The sequence below is a fragment of the Chiloscyllium plagiosum genome, unplaced genomic scaffold (assembly GCF_037043375.1).
Source record: "Chiloscyllium plagiosum isolate Xiang-an unplaced genomic scaffold, Cpla_swu_hap1 HiC_scaffold_29, whole genome shotgun sequence".
Classification (NCBI taxonomy): domain Eukaryota; kingdom Metazoa; phylum Chordata; class Chondrichthyes; order Orectolobiformes; family Hemiscylliidae; genus Chiloscyllium; species Chiloscyllium plagiosum.
Window position 1 is genome coordinate 12,264,175 of NW_028270167.1, and position 15,006 is coordinate 12,279,180.

Below are 15,006 nucleotides of genomic sequence, written 5' to 3' on the forward strand. Positions count from 1 at the left end.
TATTTTCTTAATTCTCCCAACAGAGGAAAAATTTCTAAATATTGAAATAACTCCACTGAGACTGGTATCCTGTCACCAAGTCCCCCTTTACTTACACACGGAGAGTCCTTGACACTGATCCAGCTCTCTCAGAGCCAGCTCTCAGAGTGAACAGGATGTCTGACACTCCTGTTCTAACGTGTCAGCCAGGGCTCCTTGATTGGACCAGATTAACAGCCTCAATCAGGGAACTCATATTCTATGAGTCCACCTGGCTGACTTCTTTACATTCACTACTAGTATCTAACCTTTCAAGTCCATTTGGTGTTTTAAACACTGCAGTCAGTTTTTCCTTTAATCTTCAATATTCAAAGGATGCAAGCTAACCTCATAATTTAATCTTTCAACCCCTAGTATTATTCTGGGTCAATCTTGCATCACCAAAACCAAAAAATCCCTTCAGATGTGTATTGCCCAAAACTAATGACCAAAATTGTAGAAAACAGTACTTTTCCCACGATGTTGTTCATCTCACGACAATTGAGTTCAACAATGGAAGTCAACTTGAGTACACATTAAATGATAAAAACAATGAGGACATGATATAATAAAGTCATCTCCTTGGAATAATCAGACTCACCATGGCATCAGTATGAATAGTGCTGATTGGCTCCTTCCTGATCTCCATTCAAGTTTTCCACTCCTGGCTAATGGAAACTTTGTCTCCAAAGTGGTTGATATCCTCCATGATCACTTGTCAGGGACGACTAATGACAACTTCAATCTCCTCAAGTCCATTGTTCTTTACTAACTCTGTGCTGCAAAGTTGAACTGTCAAATTCTCAGCAGTCACACCTCGATAAAGAAAATGTTCCTAGGTTTCTTCATGCATTGATCAAGCAGACGTCCATCTTTCAAATTTGAAAAGGAAGGTGGTTTGACGCAAGCTTGGATCCCACTAAGATTGGCTGTTGTCTTGTCCTATCCAACTGTTCAGTTTGCCATTGAGTAGCCTTACACATTTCCTCAGAAACTCTGCCAGAGAAGGGAGAGGATGGGGAGTAGATAGAATCTTGTTAGGCATGGGAATGAAGCTATATCAGGTGTAGATGTGAATGTGGAATCCAAAACACAAGCATATCAGCTATGATCTGATCGAATGGGGGAATAACTATGAAGGACTGAGTGGTCTACATCCTAATGCATATGTTGTATCAAATAGTCTAATCATGTATTAAAGCAAAAAAATAATTTAAAGCAGGTTTATTTGATAGTAATCACTGTTGTCTCATCTGAACAACACTCTCCGTCTTTGATATTTCACTCAGGACATCAGTTTTTTACAGTTGGAACCTTTTTAACCTACTCTAGTATTATGGACTAGGCCAGACCACTCAAAACATTCTTAAGCAGATAGCCCTAAACCTAACTTTGCAATTTGTTTTGGTAAGTGTACAGTGAAAATTACCCAGAGTAAGATAGCTAGGTTGACAACTAGATTTTAAAACAGACAAAAACTTTATTCACAAAATTACACAATGAAACACAAAGAACAGAATAAAAAACCCCTACAGAACTCAACCTATCCAGCTAGACTTTATTATGATGTTCTGAATACACACAACAGTCCCAATAAGCAAGCTCCCTTTAAAAAACAGTATAAATGGAACACATGCTTACAGGTTTAAGTTGAAGTGAGAGTAAGAGAGAGAGTTTCCACACAGCTCCCCGTTGAACTTCCCAGTTCAAGACTGAACTAAAACTACTCAGTCAGCTAGCTAGAGATCTGACCACTCCCCTCTCTTTATACTTCTAAAGCATAACCACTTTGGCCTGAAGTCAGATCTGTTTACATGCAAACAAAAGGCCTCTCAAAATCCTTTTCATCTCTGTACCAAACCAGACTGATCGGAGTCCAGCCCAGTTTATTGCCCCTCTGAAAAAAATCAAGTACAGAGTCTCCTTGAACCAAGGAACAGCTCTTAGAAAAAAAGGGACTAGCTTTGTGACACTAGTTCATAAAATATTGGAAACATTTCAATCCTCTGTAAACTTTGTAAAGATGTCAAATAAACAGATTTTTGGGCTGAACTCTGGACCTCGAATTGGAAGATAGATCTCAAAAAACCAACATCATCCATGTCATAAAAATAAATTATCTTTGGAATCAAAGTAAACCAATGAGATACAGAACAGACTTAAACACTGATAGCTGCTGGCACAACAGCACATACAAACTGGAACACAGTTCATGCATAACGCTGAAGTTGCAGATCACAAGCAGAAGCAGAAACCAGACAATAATTTCAATTCTTCAACCTCAGAACTTCAAATGTCAGGCATAAACAACTTGACATTTGGCTTTTAATGGTAATGACTTCATACGGACCTCGTGATCAGAACCGTGGCTTGACACACTCCTATCTAGCCCTTGCTCTCTGCAATTTATATCCCACCTGCCATTTTCTAGCAATTTATTAGGAGGTATAAGGTAATGTCACCATAGTCTGACTAGAACCATTGGGCTGCTCTCACATTAGAGATAGACACTGGTGGTGGCTTAACCTCAGGAGAAGGGGGAGTGAATCCTTCACGGTAAACTCAACCAATGTGGAAATTGAACCCATGATGTTGACATTATTTTGCATTGCAGACCTGCTATTTGAGCTAACTTAGATTTAGATTTTATTGTTACGTGTACTCAAGTACAGAAGCACAGGAGAACAGTGAAAATTGTATAATGTCACCACATACCATCTTAGGCACAAAGATGCCTTGGTACAAAATACTTCAGTAGAAAGTAGCAAAAGTTAAAAAGATTAAGCATTATCTTCACAGAACAAGGAAAAAAGTAAAGAAATGAGGTAATAATTAACATTAAAGTCCTTCTTAATATAAACTAGAAAAGTAAAGGAAAAAGTTAAAAGTTCAACTTTGATGAGTCCTCCACTTAGCTTGCTCTCCAGGAGACCTTAGCTGCCTCTTCCTAATGCCGCAGATCCCAGGGATCACCCTCATCGCTCGCTCTTCCTGCTGGGCCGTGATGACATCGCCGCTGTTGCTGCTAAAGCTGCTGCTTCCCTCGTCTCCTCCTGCTGCCTCTGGAACATTCCTGGCAGGATCCACTTGCACATTAAGATGCCCAGCAAAGGTACACCCACACTGGGCTGAGTGAACGGACCGAGAGACCTGGCCGAGAGACCGGACTGAGAGACTGGACTGAGAGACAGGACCGAGAGAGCGGACTGAAAGACCGGACTGAGAGACCGGACTGAGAGACCGGACCGAGAGACCGACTGAGAGACCAGACCGAGAGACCAGACCAAGAGACCGGACTGAGAGACCGGATCGAGAGATCAGTCCGAGAGACTGGACCGAGAGACTGACCGAGAGATCGGACAGAGAGACCGGACTGAAAGACCGGACTGAGAGACAGGACCAAGAGACCGACTGAGAGACCGGACCAAGAGACCGACTGAGAGACCGGACCAAGAGACCAGACCAAGAGACTGGACTAAGAGACCGGATTGAGAGATCAGACCGAGAGACTGGACCAAGAGACCGACCGAGAGATCGGACGGAGAGACTGGACTGAGAGACCGGACTGAGAGACTGTACCGAGAGACAGGACGGAGAGACTGGACTGAGAGACTGCCACGCTGGGCTGAGAGACCACCACACCAGGCCAAGATACTTGTCCAAGACAATGCCATGCCAGACTGAGAGACTGGATCGAGAGACTGTCATGTGTTGCAGAGGGACCGGGCCAAGAGACCACCACCGGCCAGGCCAGATCAATAGGGCACCTTGCTAGGTCCACATGAGATTGGGAATGAAGAAAAGAAGAAAAGAAACACCAAGAGAGGAAATAAAGAGAAAGAAATAGACTGAATGGACGAGTTTCAATGGAAGCCTTCCCCTCTGCCACCATCTTGGAGTAAACTGACTCCCCCATTAAAGCTCTCCAGCTGACCTCAGTACTTAGGGAGAGGGCAGTCCAATCCGACCCTCAAACCACCCCTGTCATTTCAATCAGATCATTACTAAATTGTATCTCTCCCTCTTTGACACCTGATTTCACACCTATTGTTGTGAGCTCTTTTCCAAAAAGGACAATGATGGTAAGTTCGAAAGGAAGTCAGCTTTCACATAAATGATAACTTTGGACTATGTTCAAAGCTCTACAGATGTGATGTTGGATTTGGAGTTGGAAGTTATAGAACCTGACAATTCCGTAACAGAGTCTGGCAGAGTTATTTCACAAACGATCCTAATGTCCAACAGGCTGATTTTCACATCATGAATGGGAACTGATCAGGAATCCTGATGCCAGTAGTGAAAGATGTCAAGACCATAATATCAACATCCCATGCTGCTGTGCTGATTACCTCCATCCCAATGCCAAAATAAACAAAGAAAGCTTTATTATTGATGGTTTGGGGAAAGGAAATGGAGCCTGAAGAACAGACCAGAAATATTCAGTTACAATTAACCATTCCATGCTCCCAATGCAAACCTGAATTCTTCCATTTGCTCTCAAGTGACGACCAGAAGTTTACTTCAAAAGAATGTAGGGGACTGATTCCACACAGATGGATACCTGGCTTTACATACAAATGTCAAACTTCAGAAGATTCCTCACATAAAAATTAACAAAAGTGAAAAATATATTGGTTTATCTATCCAAAAAGCCCACACTAGTCATTGCTTCTTTAAAATATACATGAACAATTCCCTTCCCATCACCACCCCGCCCCCCCCCCCAAACTGCTATTCATAGCTGCAAGGAAATCTACCCCCCTCCACAATGAGCCGACCCTCCCTGTCTAATCGTCAACTCTTTCTTTACATTCATGGTCAATATTTGTTGCCCATCCCTAATTCCCCTGAGATCAGATAAAAGGGTAAGGAGACTGGATTTTCTTCCGTCACAATACAGGAATGGCAGGTCATGGTCGTTCCAGAAAGCTACTCTCTCATTAGAGAGAGAGAGAGAGAGATGACTGGTGGTGAGCTTAACCTGAGGGTCACCACACCCTCAGGTGAGGGGAGAGGTTGAGAGGGTAGGACCTTGGTCCAGAGTGGGAAGTGAACCCACACTGTATGTATTGATCTGTCTAGCAAACCAGCCATTCAGCCAACTGAGCATCAAATTGATTTGAAAGGTACTGGTGACCATTAATTTGATTAGATTTTAATCCTTGACCTTGGGTTTTAAAATTAATTTTAAATTCCTCCAACCATGATGAAAGGAGAAGTACTATATCCCCAGAGAATTAGGCTTGACCACTAGCTTCTAGTTCAGTGAACTATAACAATGCCACCATTCCCTCTGATGACAATCTGATAATCTCTTTCTCTCTATAATACCACCAGTGCTGCCCAGACAAACTTTATTCCTCTATAACTAACATTGCTCGGAAAGACGCAAACCTGCTCTGGTTGTCTCTGAAGTGGGACCAAGATGATGGCCTCAACTGGCTTTCCTTTTGCGATTTTGCGCTACGGCAGAGAATATCAACATAATTAAAATGCTGCTTTGCTTTTATGATTGTCCATTTCCAAATGAAGAAGAAGTTTTCAAAAAGAGGTGGTATTTAATCCAGACAATGCTGGCCTAACCCAGCAGAGGGAGAGCTGGTGAGAGACACACATCCCTTCCTTTGGGGAAAGACAACCATGCTGATCAGGGAGTGACCTTGCATCATTGGGTCTTCCCTGGGATTGCGGATCCTGGAGATGGAAATACCCCAGACCCAGAAAGCTCCTGGCCAATCAGAAGTTGCAAGTTGTCCAAGGCAGGTATCACCAGCCATAGTGGAGGCTGTGACCCATGAAGCACCTACCAGAGAGCCAGGATCTGCAAGAGAGATCCTCTGGACAGTGGGGGTATCACTGAGGGGATCCACGGGATGAGTGTCACAGGCAGCAGATCAGATCTTACTGGGCTCTACCCTTTCCAATGCCATGTGCTTGGATCTGGCACTGAAGGCCTTTGAACTATTCCTTCCACTGGGAGGCAGAGTTTGATTCTCCTTCAAGATGACAGTCCTGCAGGTCACAAGTTTCGAATATCATTAAAGCCTCGAGCAGGGCTGGGGCTGGTCAGCTGGCCATGAGCCTTCCCACATGTTGGCATCAAAGGTTGAAAGACAGTAGAATCACTACTGGGCATCCTCCTGCCTGATTAAGTGCCCCCTGCATCTCCAGCCCCCTTGAGAGAGGGTATTAAATGGAATATATATTCATTTTGAGCCTGCACTGATTTTTTTGAATGACAAAACATGAACATCTAAAACTAAATGAAAATATGAACATGTTTTGTTATAGTGATACAGAAGTTAAAGTTTAGAATCATAGAATCCCTACGAAATATTATCCAGACCATCAAGTCCACAATGACCCTCCACACAGTGTCCTACTTTATCCCCGTAATCTGACATTTAACATGGACAATCCACCCAACCTGCACATCTTTGGACTATGGGAGGAAACCGGAGCACCCAGAGGAAACCCACGCAGACACAGGGTGAATGTGCAAACCCCACACAGACAGTCGCCCAAGGCTGGAATCGAACCTGGGACCCTGGTGCATGAGGCAGCAGTGCTAACCACTGAGCCTCAAAAATACAAATCTTTAATATTATCTATAGCAGCCACATTGTCTTTGTTTTTTCTGTCTCCTATATCCAAAGTATCTAGGGATCATATTTGTTGTGTTTACAGATCCCAATAAACAGAGCGCATGGTCAAATCTTTTTACAAATAACAGAGAATGGAAAACTTAGTCATTAACCTGTTCGTTCTTAGAAGACCTGTGAGCAAAAAAGTCACACAGTTCTCAGAATTTAAATAAATTAAATGGTGTTGCAGGATTGCAGTCCCTCATTTCAATAATGCACTGTATAGCTAAAAATTAAATCACAAACCGTGTGCTGTGATTCCTCAGATGTCGAGTTCCTTCACATAACTGCATTCCATGGCTGAATGAGGATAGATTTTCTTCTCTAAAGGACTTCTGGGAGGCAGCTGGTAGTTTCACAGCAACCATTACTGAGACTGACCCAAATCTGCAATCATTGAATTTGAATCCAACCCAAATTACTTCCTTAGGATGTTACTTGAGAACAGGAGGAATTTGTCAAAGTGTTCCAGGAAGGAAAAGAAACCAACGAAACAGAAAAAAAAAACTGAGCTGGAGATAGTGAGGAAAGCAACAAGCAGAGTATTGAGGTTGGGAGGGTGGAGAAAGTGTCACAGGGGAGTATTTCAAGAAGCTCTTTGGGAATGAGACAGTGGAGGCCAGAGGACAGGAAGGTCATGGCTGAGAAACTGGAGTCGAGGGTAGGATAGTAGACAAGAGTTAACAGTGTATTGGTTATATACAAGAATGCAAAGAAGACTAAAGTGAAGGCAAAATCTTGAAGCTGAATACAAAGATGAGAATTTTTAAATCAATATGTTACAACATGGGAAATTAATGGAGGTTTGGAAAAAGCTATTTATTAATTTTTGTTTTCTTTGTCCATGGGTGCTGGCTAGGCCAGCATTTATTCTCCATCCCTAATTGCCCAGAAGGGAGTTAATGGTCAATTACATTTTCATGTGTCTGGAGTTACGTGTCGGCCAGGGCGACCAGACCAGTGCCATTACTGCTCTGTCACTGCCCCCACTAGAGGGAGCTACAGCTGAAGGGCATTGTGCAATTGCCCCCACTCCCCAACCGGATAACTGTCTGTGTGGAGTTTGCACATTCTCCCAGCATCTGCGTGGGTTTCCTCCGGGTGCTCTTGTTTCCTCCCACAGTCCAAAAATGTGCAGGTTAGGTGAATTGGCCATGCTAAATTGCCCATAGTGTTCAGGGATGTGTAGGTTAGCTGCATTAGTTAGGGGTAAATGTAGAGTAAATGTAGATTAACTGGTTAGGGAATGGGTCTGGGTGGATTACTCTTCGGAGGGTTGCTGTGGAGTTGTTGGGACAAATGGCCTGTTTCCACACTGTAGGGATTCTATGAAAAATCTCCAGTTTAACTCCCACCTCAGGATGCAGCGACCATGGAGGTGTTGATCACACGATATCTAAATAGATTAACAGAAGACCATGAAACAGCTGAGACATTGGTTGAGGAGGCAAATGCTGCATCCTGTAAATAAAGAAACTGTCAAGGAAAAGATTTGTTTCATATTAGTTTCATACTTCATCATCCGACTGTGGATCCATTTATCAAAAGAAAGGGCAGGAATTACCTCCTTTCCTTGCTCATTGACATTTGACACCAAGGGAACTGTGAGAAAGATTAATTTCAGAATATGGGGAATAACAGGTGTCCGTCCTGACCCCTTGGTAAAACTCCTGTCTCTCAGTGAGAAGATTCACCTGGTGAAGGAACAGCACTCCAAAAGCTTGTAATTTTAATTAGCTTGTTGGATTATAACTTGGTATTGTTTAACTTCTGACTTTGTCCATCCCAGTCCAACACTGGCACTCCACATCAGTACAGCCAGGGCAAAGCACTGCGGAAAATACTGTCCATCAGAGGAAACCTGAAAACACAGTGCTATCTATTATCTCAAGGTTTTTAAGAGTCCTACAGCCCTACAGCACCAAGACAGTCCCTTTGGCCCAAACTGGTCCATGCTGACCAAAATGTCCATCTATACTAACCCCATTTCCCTGCACTTGGCCCATATCCTTCAACCCTTTCCTATCCATATATTTGTCCGAACGCCATTTAAATGTTGTTAACGTATTCGCCTCAACCACTTCCACATTCTAAAAGCGTACCACCCTCTGTGTAAAAAAATTGCCACTCAGATTCCCTTTTATTCTTTCCCTTCTAACCTTAAACTGATGCCCTCTAGTCTTCGATTCCCCAACCCTGGGGAAAAGACTGAGTGCGTCTAACCTAACCATGCCTCTCGGGATCTTATACACTTCTATAAGATTCCTCCCTCAGTCTGCTACACTCTTAAAGAAAAGATTCCTAGCTTGTCCAACCTCTCCTTATAACTTGGACTGTTGAGTCCTGCCAACATTCTTCTAAGTTTCTTCTTTTTTAAAAAAAATGTTCTTGCAAATATGGTGCAAATGCTGGCAAGATTGGCATCTGTTCATCGCTCTTAGTTGTTCTTGAGGCTCTGGGGGTGACTGTCACAGTGGTGTGGGGAAGGTGTAATGCTAGGCAGGAATTTCCAACACCTTAACGCAGGGATGCAGTGAGGGAACAGTGATATATTTCCAGGAACTGCAACATAAAACATAATTTTCCAGTATTTGAAGAGAATCAGTGAGTTCATATGGTCAATATTTCAATCTGAAAGCAATAATTATCATGTGTACAGATGCAGAAGCAGATCAGCTTCTGATCAGCTTCTGGAGCCTTTTCACCAGTTCCAGTAGATCATTGTTGATCTGGTCACTCATTGGTGTTCGTAGGGGTTTAAATATGTCTGCTGTCTTTCCCCAACAGTGACTACATTGTAAAAGTATTTAGTTGGCCATAAGATGCTTTATGATGTTGTGAAATGTAGGGTATAAATAAAAATTACTTCTCATTCTAAACACATAATCATATGATGAAATTGTTAGACTATTCCTGAAGAAACACGTCCAAGAATATTAAACAAAATATTCTCCAGTATTTCAGGCTTTTGGCGTCTGACACAGCCAACATACTTTCTTTTGTTAATTCCAACTCCCTTGTCTCTTCCCCTCCCCCCACCATTGATAAAGATGTTCATCTCCATGACTCTGACAATATTCAGTGCCCACTCCCTCCTCCATTATCTGTGAACTCTGGCAATGTTCTGACAGTAGAATAAGTTCACCCCTCCAATGTCCCCACCTCAACCACTTCCATTGGCATCTCATTACACGTGCACACCACCCTCTGTGTAAAAAGGTTGCCCCTCAGGTTCCCTTTTATTCTTTCCCTTCTAACCTTAAACTGATGCCCTCTAGTCCCACAGCACCTCCCCAGTCAAATTTTGGTTCCCACCCTCAAAAGTATTTCCTGTAAATCACCAATCATTGCATCTTGGATGATAGTGGGATCATAATAATAGACCGGCAGGTCATTAGACCTAGCCGTCTGGAGACCCAGCGTAACGTTCTGGAGAGTAGATTCAAATCCCAAAATTTAAATTCAATTAGTTCTTTATTTCCTCACTGTTAATGTAATCAATTATGGTTAAAAACACATTTGTTTTCTAATACCCCTTTCGAAGATGGAAATCTACCCAATCTGACATCAATGTTAACTCTAACTCTCTAAGAGAACCACACAGTTCAACGGCAATATAATGCTACCTTGCTCACATCTCTGGAAGAATGTTTTGAAAAGCTATTCCTCATCCAAGTGAACTTCCAACCAGACAGCTTTGTTGAACAGTAATGTAAATCACCACCTTATTACTGACTGCCCAGGTACAAACTCCCCTCTAATTTTCTCTCCCATCTGCTGGAGTATGTTATACCTGTTCATTAGATGCTTGCCTATTCACTTGACTATGATCATACCTCAAAATTACATCTGACAACACTTAAAGCAGCTGACGTATTCGTCTTCAATCAACTCTGTTAACCATACAATTCGTGTCAATAATTTCAGTAAGTCAGACAGCTATAATTACAAAAACCACAATCGCCCTTCCCTCTCAGCTCACTGATCCACCAATCACAACCTCCCCTTTCCCTCGCTGCTCACTGATCCACCAATCACAGCCTCCCTGTCCTTGCTGCTCACTGATCCACCAATCACAACCTCACCTTTCCCTCGCTGCTCACTGATCCACCAATCACAGCCTCCCTTTCCTTGCTGCTCACTGATCCACCAATCACAACCTCCCCTTTCCCTCGCTGCTCACTGATCCACCAATCACAGCCTCCCTTTCCTTGCTGCTCACTGATCCACCAATCACAACCTTCCCTTTCCCTCGTTGCTCGCTGATCCACCAATTACAACCTCCCCTTTCCCCCGTTGCTCAATGATTCACCAATCACAACCTCCCTTTTCTCGCTGCTCACTGATCCACCAATCAAAATCTTCCCTTCTCCAGTGTTAGCTAATCTTCCAATCACAGCTTCCCATTTCCTTCCCCTACTTACTGACCATCCAATCATAGCTTTCCTTTCCCTTGCACCCCACCCCCTGCAAGTGCACCTTGGTCTGCCAGTTGCAAGTCCCTTTCCATTCCTGCTTCCTTCTGCCTCTTTCCCCAGGAATGGCTGCTGTCTGTTAATAAAAAGATGCCAGTTACTTTAGAGTTCCACATTCTCAACTAAACAGAAAACTTTTGCATGACTTAGAAGTGATGTGAGTGTTGACCGTGTAAATCTAATGAGTAACACTGAGGGAACATGGTGTTAGATAGACAGAGGCTGACCCCAGAGGGAGAACAGGCCAGGCACAACACCTACCTATGGGTTTGACCATTTCTAAAAGTTGCTTGGGACTGTGACTGATGGGAACAAATGTTAGCATTATTTTACTGTGCTCATTTTCTATAGCTAATTATGGGGGGTGTGGAACGGGAGGCAAAGCTGAAGGTTCGCTCGGGGTGTCTAATGCTCATACACTAGCCCTCCATTAAGCATATATTCGTAAGCACTGCCAGTCCTCACCCATCATCAGTGGAACTCAACATCCAAGGAAGAACTGTTGGAAAGAAAGATCAAACAAAGCTCCCAATTCCAACAATTGAAGCTGCCTTCTGAAGATAAAGTAAGAAAATCATGGGTAAAAAAACAATGAAGAAAAAGGTCTCGTAGTGATATTAACAAATGTTATTGTCATAGCTGTGTAACTTAGTTTTCTCATTGATTTCTTTTAAGTCAATTTTATATGTTATGGTGCTAGTGGTCTTTCAACCTACTATATTCTCTTTATCTGGTCAAACTTCTTGTTTCATTATTGGTAGCTGTGTCTTCAGCGTTCTGCATCCTCAACTCTCAAATGTTGCCCCCATCCCCACATTGCCATCTCTTTTCTCTCCCTTAAGATATTCCTTAAAATCTATCCCTTTGACCAAACTTTAGTCTGTCTGCTCAAGGATAAACATTTTTTTCAAAATGATTATTCATTCAGGAGATGTAGGCTTCATTGGCTGTGTAGTGATTGTAACAAGGTCAACCAAGTGGACCTCATAGAATATGAGTTCCCTGATTGGGGGGTTGTTAATCTGGTCCAATCAGGGAGTCCTGGCTGAGAGATAAGAAAAGGAGTGTCACAGAGAGCTGGATCAGTGTCTGTGGAGATACCAGCCTCTGTGGAGTTATTTCAGGCTGGACCACCATATTCTTGTTGCCATGGAGAAGGTGACCTGCCATTTTTGTATCACTGCAAGCCATTGATGTGGATGCACCCACATTGCTATGATGGAGGAAGCTCCAGGATTTTGACCCAGCAACACTGAAAGAATGGTGATATATTTCCAAGTCAGGATGGTGAGTGGCTTGGAGGGCAACTTACAGGTGGTTCCCATGAATCCGCTACCTCCCCATCCTCCCGCCTTGTCAATGGAAGTGGTTGAGAGTTTGAAAGATGCTGTGAAAGAGCCTTGGTGAATTTCTGAGCTCCCTGTGACATTTTGTTTTATAACACACCTGTGAAGTGCCTTGGGACATTTTATTATGTTAAAAAGTGCTACAAAAATATAAGTTGCTGTTAAATAAAAATAGAGGATGCTGTAAATGCTCAGGTGGTGTGTGGAGAGAGTAGCAGAAAATTGCTTTGGTGGAAGGTCATTGACCTCTGTTTTATCCTCCAGAGATGGTTCTAAACATGTTGAAAACTTCAAACATTTTCTGTTTATTAGTTCAAAATTGCCAGCATCTGCAACATCTGGCTATGGTACAATTTGCTTTGGATGTCTTGTGGCACTGTGGGTAGTGTCCCTACTTCTGAGTCAGAGGCCTCAGATTCAATTCCTACTCTTAGTGCTGAAGTCAAAGGGAGGTATGTTTGTAAGGCAGCCAAACAAGTTGTGAGTATACATTTGTAAATCCTTCCAATGCTCAGACTGTATGGGCAGGGGAGCTTCCTTCCCAGCCATAAGACCTTTAGAAATAAGTTAAAATTCACACATCACCAGGTTATAGTCCAACAGGTTTATTTGGAAGTACTAGCTTTCGGAGTGCTGCTTCTTCATCAGGTAGCTGTAAAGCAGGATCATAACCCTTATGGTCCTGCTCCACAGTTACCTGACAAAGGAGCATCACTTCAAAGGCTAGTACTTCCAGATAAATGTGTTGGACTATAACCTGGTGTTGTGTGATCTTTAACTTTGCCCACCCTAGTCCAACACCGGCTCCTCCACATTAAGAAATAGGAACAGGAGTGGGCTGTTCGGCCCATCAAGCCTGCTCCACCATTCAATAGGATCATGGCTGATCCCATATTCCTCACATCCACTTTCCTGTCCTTTCCTCAAACCCTTGATTCCCCAACTATTCAAGAATCTATCTATCTCCACCTCAGATATACACAAGGACTCTGTCCCTCTAGCTCTCTATAACAAGGATTTGCAAAGAGTGCAAACCTTCTGAGAATAAATTCCTCTTCATCTCAGCCTTAAATTGGTGCCTTTTTATTCTGAGACTATGCCCTTTGCCCCACATTCTCCTATGAGGGGATCTCAGTAAGTACTCTCACAAGCTCCTTAAGAATCCTATGAGTGTTGCTGAACAAAGAGACCTTGGAGTGCAGATTCATAGCTCCTTGAAAGTGGAGTCGCAGGTAGATAGGATAGTGAAGAAGGCGTTTGGTATGTTTTCCTTTATTGGTCGGAGTATTGAGTACAGGAGTTGGGAGGTCATGTTGTGGCTGTACAGGACATTGGTTAGGCCACTGTTGGAATATTGCATGCAATTCTGGTCTCCTTCCTATTAGAAAGATGTTGTGGAACTTGAAAGTGTTCAGAAAAGATTTACAAGGATGTTGCCAGGGTTGGAGGATTTGAGCTATAGGGAGAAGTTGAACAGGCTGGGGCTGTTTTCCCTGGAGCGTCGGAGGCTGAGGGGTGACCTGATAGAGGTTTACAAAATTATAAGGGGTATGGATAGAATAAATAGACAAAGTCTTTTCCCTGGGGTGTGGGAGTCCAGAACTATGCTTAGGGTGAAAGGGGAAAGATATAAAAGAGACGTACGAGGCAACGTTTTCACACAGAGAGTGGTGCGTGTATGGAATGAGCTGCCAGAGGAAGTGGTGGAGGCTGGTACAATTGCAACATTTAAAAGGCACCTGGATGGGTATATGAATAGGAAGGGTTTTAGAGGGATATGGGCCAGGTGCTGGCAGGTGGGACTAGATTGGGTTGGGATATCTGGTTGGCATGGATGGGTGGGACTGAAGGGTCTGTTTCCATGCTGTACATCTTTATGACTCTGTGGCTCTATATTTCAATGAGATTATCTCTCAGTCTTTTAAACTCCAATGAGTAGATTTCCAACCTGTTCTACCTATTCTGACTGAACTGCCTCCAATGAAATGGTACATTTTCTTTAATAATTCTTTAATAATTTTCTTTAAAAACTGCTCACAATATCCCAGCTATGGTCTCACCTTGCAAATTTGCAGGAAGACTTCCCTACTGTTCTAGGTCAAACCCCTTGAAATAAGGGCCAACATTATCTTCCCGATTAACTGCTCTGCACTAGCAGTCTGTTTCCAATGCATAAATACCTTTATGTTGCAGCTTTTTTGCCATGTGGCTGGAAGTAAGTTGGAGTCTCTACTATCACTATGCACAGTTCCAGATGACATTGTACACGTTAGCACAGTGACTCGGGCTCCCTGAGAGGGTTATAGAATTATAGAGATGTACAGCACAGAATCGGGGGATATTTTCCTAATTAACCTGCTCAGAGATGTTATTACATATCCCTGGAACATGTGGGATTTGCAGCCAGGTCTCCTGGTAGAAATACTACCGTTGCACCACATGAACCCCTCCTGAGTGAACAATGCACCACAGGTTGTTACTGATGGGTGAATGGTTGTCAATATCATCCAGTGGAATTGTTAT

The 15,006-nt window shown here is 43.0% G+C and overlaps 1 protein-coding gene across 1 annotated transcript in view; it reads right to left on the reverse strand.

Annotated features, from left to right (window-relative positions):
* Positions 1 to 978, reverse strand: part of LOC122540637 (palmitoyl-protein thioesterase ABHD10, mitochondrial-like) — a 37,773-nt gene extending 36,795 nt beyond the window's left edge. Inside the window, exon 1 of the mRNA XM_043676624.2 lies at positions 620 to 978. The gene's annotated coding sequence lies outside the window, so the exon portion shown is untranslated. The remainder of the gene's footprint in view (positions 1 to 619) is intronic.
* Between the last annotated feature and the right edge of the window lie 14,028 nt (positions 979 to 15,006).